We start from the raw sequence: 5,000 nt of genomic DNA, 5'->3' as shown, positions 1-5,000 counted from the left end.
ACCACGCAAGAACAGGCCAAAAACTGGCCAAAACAGCCCAAAAACGGGCCAAAACTGGCCATTTTTGGCTGCGCGAGCGAGCGGCGAGCGGCGAACAGCGAGCGAAGCGAGAGGCAGCACCGTCCCTGCTATACGAAAGCCCCATCCAGCCCTGTGCCACCCGGGGGGTTCCAGGGTGCTGAGATGGCTGACGTTTTGCTCCGCTCTCGACGGTCACCGCGCAATGCAAGAACAGGCCAAAAACTGGCCAAAACGGCCCAAAAACGGGCCAAAACTGGCCATTTTTGGCTGCGCGAGCGGCGAGCGGCGGACAGCGAGCGAAGCGAGAGGCAGCACCGTCCCTGCTATACGAAAGCCCCATCCAGCCCTGTGCCACCCGGGGGGTTCCAGGGTGCTGAGATGGCTGACGTTTTGCTCCGCTCTCGACGGTCACCGCGCAATGCAAGAACAGGCCAAAAACTGGCCAAAACGGCCCAAAAACGGGCCAAAACTGGCCATTTTTGGCTGCGCGAGCGAGCGGCGAGCGGCGGACAGCGAGCGAAGCGAGAGGCAGCACCGTCCCTGCTATACGAAAGCCCCATCCAGCCCTGTGCCACCCGGGGGGTTCCAGGGTGCTGAGATGGCTGACGTTTTGCTCCGCTCTCGACGGTCACCGCGCAATGCAAGAACAGGCCAAAAACTGGCCAAAACGGCCCAAAAACGGGCCAAAACTGGCCATTTTTGGCTGCACGAGCGAGCGGCGAGCGGCGGACAGCGAGCGAAGCGAGAGGCAGCACCGTCCCTGCTATACGAAAGCCCCATCCAGCCCTGTGCCACCCGGGGGGTTCCAGGGTGCTGAGATGGCTGACGTTTTGCTCCGCTCTCGACGGTCACCGCGCAATGCAAGAACAGGCCAAAAACTGGCCAAAACGGCCCAAAAACGGGCCAAAACTGGCCATTTTTGGCTGCACGAGCGAGCGGCGAGCGGCGGACAGCGAGCGAAGCGAGAGGCAGCACCGTCCCTGCTATACGAAAGCCCCATCCAGCCCTGTGCCACCCGGGGGGTTCCAGGGTGCTGAGATGGCTGACGTTTTGCTCCGCTCTCGACGGTCACCGCGCAATGCAAGAACAGGCCAAAAACTGGCCAAAACGGCCCAAAAACGGGCCAAAACTGGCCATTTTTGGCTGCACGAGCGAGCGGCGAGCGGCGGACAGCGAGCGAAGCGAGAGGCAGCACCGTCCCTGCTATACGAAAGCCCCATCCAGCCCTGTGCCACCCGGGGGGTTCCAGGGTGCTGAGATGGCTGACGTTTTGCTCCGCTCTCGACGGTCACCGCGCAATGCAAGAACAGGCCAAAAACTGGCCAAAACGGCCCAAAAACGGGCCAAAACTGGCCATTTTTGGCTGCGCGAGCGAGCGGCGAGCGGCGGACAGCGAGCGAAGCGAGAGGCAGCACCGTCCCTGCTATACGAAAGCCCCATCCAGCCCTGTGCCACCCGGGGGGTTCCAGGGTGCTGAGATGGCTGACGTTTTGCTCCGCTCTCGACGGTCACCGCGCAATGCAAGAACAGGCCAAAAACTGGCCAAAACGGCCCAAAAACGGGCCAAAACTGGCCATTTTTGGCTGCACGAGCGAGCGGCGAGCGGCGGACAGCGAGCGAAGCGAGAGGCAGCACCGTCCCTGCTATACGAAAGCCCCATCCAGCCCTGTGCCACCCGGGGGGTTCCAGGGTGCTGAGATGGCTGACGTTTTGCTCCGCTCTCGACGGTCACCGCGCAATGCAAGAACAGGCCAAAAACTGGCCAAAACGGCCCAAAAACGGGCCAAAACTGGCCATTTTTGGCTGCACGAGCGAGCGGCGAGCGGCGGACAGCGAGCGAAGCGAGAGGCAGCACCGTCCCTGCTATACGAAAGCCCCATCCAGCCCTGTGCCACCCGGGGGGTTCCAGGGTGCTGAGATGGCTGACGTTTTGCTCCGCTCTCGACGGTCACCGCGCAATGCAAGAACAGGCCAAAAACTGGCCAAAACGGCCCAAAAACGGGCCAAAACTGGCCATTTTTGGCTGCACGAGCGAGCGGCGAGCGGCGGACAGCGAGCGAAGCGAGAGGCAGCACCGTCCCTGCTATACGAAAGCCCCATCCAGCCCTGTGCCACCCGGGGGGTTCCAGGGTGCTGAGATGGCTGACGTTTTGCTCCGCTCTCGACGGTCACCGCGCAATGCAAGAACAGGCCAAAAACTGGCCAAAACGGCCCAAAAACGGGCCAAAACTGGCCATTTTTGGCTGCGCGAGCGAGCGGCGAGCGGCGGACAGCGAGCGAAGCGAGAGGCAGCACCGTCCCTGCTATACGAAAGCCCCATCCAGCCCTGTGCCACCCGGGGGGTTCCAGGGTGCTGAGATGGCTGACGTTTTGCTCCGCTCTCGACGGTCACCGCGCAATGCAAGAACAGGCCAAAAACTGGCCAAAACGGCCCAAAAACGGGCCAAAACTGGCCATTTTTGGCTGCACGAGCGAGCGGCGAGCGGCGGACAGCGAGCGAAGCGAGAGGCAGCACCGTCCCTGCTATACGAAAGCCCCATCCAGCCCTGTGCCACCCGGGGGGTTCCAGGGTGCTGAGATGGCTGACGTTTTGCTCCGCTCTCGACGGTCACCGCGCAATGCAAGAACAGGCCAAAAACTGGCCAAAACGGCCCAAAAACGGGCCAAAACTGGCCATTTTTGGCTGCACGAGCGAGCGGCGAGCGGCGGACAGCGAGCGAAGCGAGAGGCAGCACCGTCCCTGCTATACGAAAGCCCCATCCAGCCCTGTGCCACCCGGGGGGTTCCAGGGTGCTGAGATGGCTGACGTTTTGCTCCGCTCTCGACGGTCACCGCGCAATGCAAGAACAGGCCAAAAACTGGCCAAAACGGCCCAAAAACGGGCCAAAACTGGCCATTTTTGGCTGCACGAGCGAGCGGCGAGCGGCGGACAGCGAGCGAAGCGAGAGGCAGCACCGTCCCTGCTATACGAAAGCCCCATCCAGCCCTGTGCCACCCGGGGGGTTCCAGGGTGCTGAGATGGCTGACGTTTTGCTCCGCTCTCGACGGTCACCGCGCAATGCAAGAACAGGCCAAAAACTGGCCAAAACGGCCCAAAAACGGGCCAAAACTGGCCATTTTTGGCTGCACGAGCGAGCGGCGAGCGGCGGACAGCGAGCGAAGCGAGAGGCAGCACCGTCCCTGCTATACGAAAGCCCCATCCAGCCCTGTGCCACCCGGGGGGTTCCAGGGTGCTGAGATGGCTGACGTTTTGCTCCGCTCTCGACGGTCACCGCGCAATGCAAGAACAGGCCAAAAACTGGCCAAAACGGCCCAAAAACGGGCCAAAACTGGCCATTTTTGGCTGCACGAGCGAGCGGCGAGCGGCGGACAGCGAGCGAAGCGAGAGGCAGCACCGTCCCTGCTATACGAAAGCCCCATCCAGCCCTGTGCCACCCGGGGGGTTCCAGGGTGCTGAGATGGCTGACGTTTTGCTCCGCTCTCGACGGTCACCGCGCAATGCAAGAACAGGCCAAAAACTGGCCAAAACGGCCCAAAAACGGGCCAAAACTGGCCATTTTTGGCTGCACGAGCGAGCGGCGAGCGGCGGACAGCGAGCGAAGCGAGAGGCAGCACCGTCCCTGCTATACGAAAGCCCCATCCAGCCCTGTGCCACCCGGGGGGTTCCAGGGTGCTGAGATGGCTGACGTTTTGCTCCGCTCTCGACGGTCACCGCGCAATGCAAGAACAGGCCAAAAACTGGCCAAAACGGCCCAAAAACGGGCCAAAACTGGCCATTTTTGGCTGCACGAGCGAGCGGCGAGCGGCGGACAGCGAGCGAAGCGAGAGGCAGCACCGTCCCTGCTATACGAAAGCCCCATCCAGCCCTGTGCCACCCGGGGGGTTCCAGGGTGCTGAGATGGCTGACGTTTTGCTCCGCTCTCGACGGTCACCGCGCAATGCAAGAACAGGCCAAAAACTGGCCAAAACGGCCCAAAAACGGGCCAAAACTGGCCATTTTTGGCTGCACGAGCGAGCGGCGAGCGGCGGACAGCGAGCGAAGCGAGAGGCAGCACCGTCCCTGCTATACGAAAGCCCCATCCAGCCCTGTGCCACCCGGGGGGTTCCAGGGTGCTGAGATGGCTGACGTTTTGCTCCGCTCTCGACGGTCACCGCGCAATGCAAGAACAGGCCAAAAACTGGCCAAAACGGCCCAAAAACGGGCCAAAACTGGCCATTTTTGGCTGCACGAGCGAGCGAGCGGCGAGGCGGACAGCGAGCGAAGCGAGAGGCAGCACCGTCCCTGCTATACGAAAGCCCCATCCAGCCCTGTGCCACCCGGGGGGTTCCAGGGTGCTGAGATGGCTGACGTTTTGCTCCGCTCTCGACGGTCACCGCGCAATGCAAGAACAGGCCAAAAACTGGCCAAAACGGCCCAAAAACGGGCCAAAAAACTGGCCATTTTTGGCTGCACGAGCGAGCGGCGAGCGGCGGACAGCGAGCGAAGCGAGAGGCAGCACCGTCCCTGCTATACGAAAGCCCCATCCAGCCCTGTGCCACCCGGGGGGTTCCAGGGTGCTGAGATGGCTGACGTTTTGCTCCGCTCTCGACGGTCACCGCGCAATGCAAGAACAGGCCAAAAACTGGCTAAAACGGCCCAAAAACGGGCCAAAACTGGCCATTTTTGGCTGCGCGAGCGAGCGGCGAGCGGCGGACAGCGAGCGAAGCGAGAGGCAGCACCGTCCCTGCTATATACGAAAGCCCCATCCAGCCCTGTGCCACCCGGGGGGTTCCAGGGTGCTGAGATGGCTGACGTTTTGCTCCGCTCACGACGGTCACCGCACCACGCAAGAACGGACCATAAACAGGCCAAAACAGCCCAAAAACGGGCCAAAACTGGTCATTTTTGGCTGCGCGAGCGAGCGGCGAGCGGCGAACAGCGAGCGAAGCGTGAGGCAGCACCGTCCCTGCTATACGAAAGCCCCATCCAGCCCTGTGCC

This window comes from Musa acuminata, unplaced genomic scaffold, assembly GCF_036884655.1.
Source record: "Musa acuminata AAA Group cultivar baxijiao unplaced genomic scaffold, Cavendish_Baxijiao_AAA HiC_scaffold_645, whole genome shotgun sequence".
Classification (NCBI taxonomy): domain Eukaryota; kingdom Viridiplantae; phylum Streptophyta; class Magnoliopsida; order Zingiberales; family Musaceae; genus Musa; species Musa acuminata.
The sequence above is the reverse complement of the archived record's forward strand: the minus strand, read 5'-3'. Positions refer to the sequence as shown.